The sequence below is a fragment of the Meleagris gallopavo genome, chromosome 8, assembly GCF_000146605.3.
Source record: "Meleagris gallopavo isolate NT-WF06-2002-E0010 breed Aviagen turkey brand Nicholas breeding stock chromosome 8, Turkey_5.1, whole genome shotgun sequence".
NCBI lineage: Eukaryota > Metazoa > Chordata > Aves > Galliformes > Phasianidae > Meleagris > Meleagris gallopavo.
Window position 1 is genome coordinate 8,488,055 of NC_015018.2, and position 2,245 is coordinate 8,490,299.

Genomic DNA, 2,245 nt, shown 5'->3' on the forward strand with positions numbered 1-2,245 from the left:
AGGTGACTTGCTGTACATACACACATACTTAGGTCACTGCTCCAGATGTTGGACTACCAATCAACCCAAAGGGACTGGAGTCTCAGAAGCAGCACTTCTCAGGCCTCCCATGTTTTTGGGTCGCCCAGTACCAGGCAGACTGAGGGAGAGGGACAGCAGGCCCCACAGAATGCTGTGGGAAAGGAAGGGCTGGCCTTGGGCACAGCCAAGTACACAGTGATGCTCCAGGGACATTCAGAAGGCAAACACTGGAAAAAGAGATGGTCAAAGGGGCAGCTTGGGGCAGGAGCAGGTCCCAAATTTCCATGGCTTTGGAGCTGGGGTCAATACAAAACATTCATGGTCTTTCAACCAGAGCAGTTCCTTGAAGAGAGTAAAATAGAAGAGTTCTCACGAGGCCAGTAGGATATATATATATATTTTTTAAACAAGAGTCATAGAGAGATCTAATTGCAAAGCCTGTTACTAGGTGACACACCAAGTCCTGACAAACTGTACTGGATGATATTTTGATATATCGGTCTATGCAGCAAACTGTGCCAATAATCCACCTTCCATCATCTCCACTCCTCTGCTTTCCTCTGAGGAAACAAGGCCTCAAGAGCCCATTAGCTGAAAGAAATCTTCTGAAAACCAACAGGTTAAGAACTCAAACCTCCTTGGACAGGCAGGCTTTTCTGTAGCAAATTAAGAAAACATCCAAAACTGCAGAGAGGGTGTCTCCAAAATTATTTCCCCTGCTGCTAATGAGCAGGACAGGCTGAAGGATTTGCAGGAAAGAAAACAACAACAACAAAAAAACCACACAGTGAAAGAAACAGGAAATTACGACATTCTGCTAAAATGATGATTCAGAGCATACCTCATGCATCTTTTGGAGCACTTGATGGACAAGCATCTCCATTCTCCATGCAATACAGCCCTTTGCTTAAGCACTTCAACTATCAGCCAGACATATTTACTTTTTAAGCAGTTAAAACTCAAAAGCTCATTAGGATAACAGCAGAAAGCTTCTGCATGGTTCATGGATCCCACCTGGTGCTAGGGATGCAACAAATCAGGCTCTCGCTTGATGCGCAAGGGACATGGGGCTCAGTGGTGCCTCTTCCATCAGCTCCACCTCCCCGCTGAGCTGGAAGGGCAGCAGGAATCCCCAGGACTGATACTGCAACTTCCATACTCCAGGAACCTTGTGCAAGCCCACTTTCACTAACAGATCTCCTTTTCTCCTTCTCTTGCACAGATGGAGAAGATAAGAAAAAGCATAGGTCTCATCACCTTTCATGAGAGCATTGGATTTAAACCAAGTGCAAAGTTTCACTGCTAGCTGCTGCTCCTCAGCCACCATCATCCCTTCTGATGGAACATAGTGCTCGGCAACAGCAGTACATGGCCATGCTAACAATAAGACCCAAAGGGAGCGACTGAGTTATGCTCTGAAACTCCCCAGCACATGCACCTAATACGCTCAACACAGTGCTTACGAGAGCAAATTGCTGCAATTTTTGTTACCACAAACACTGCTCTGAAATGATGGGAGTAGTTTCACTTTGTCAGCCTTCAGAAGCATAGGAAAATTCACATAAGTTCTGGTATCCACATTAAAATTTGAATTCGGAAACAGCAGTATGAAGAAAACATTTTCTGAAATTAACATGAATAATACCCGCAACCACATACTATTAACTGAAACTTCAGGTGAAGTGGAAGGGCGGCCTGTAGCAGTTTAGTTTCTGGGTTATTGCTACTACTCAGCTCGACCTGACCTGCTCCCTCTCAAAGCATAGCATCCCTTGGGAGCTCTCCAGGACTGTCCCTCAACACATCTATCTTCTTCACATGGGTTTGAGAGGTTCTCTGTGAGCTGGTAAACTCCTCATTAGCAAAAACAAAGCTCTCTGAGGACAAGGCTTGCTTCTGAGGAAGAAAAGGGAAAAGAATCACACCATGAAGGACTTGTGTGGGAAATCCCACTACTGACTTCCCAGCAGCTGCTTCTCTGTTGTGCAGAGCAGCTTATCAGAGACCCAAAATTTGAGGTTTCTACTTCTTCTAGCACATCAGGTCCCTCAAAACACAGGGACCTAAAGACAATCAGACTTCTCAGGCGCAGCTGCCGTGCAAACGAGCAGGAGACGGATGTCATCCATCGGGCGATCTGACTCCGGCCCGTCTCCGGCTGAAGCGAACGCGCACGGCGAACCACGGCGCCTGGCGGGCCGGGCGGTGGGAGTCACGGCCGGGC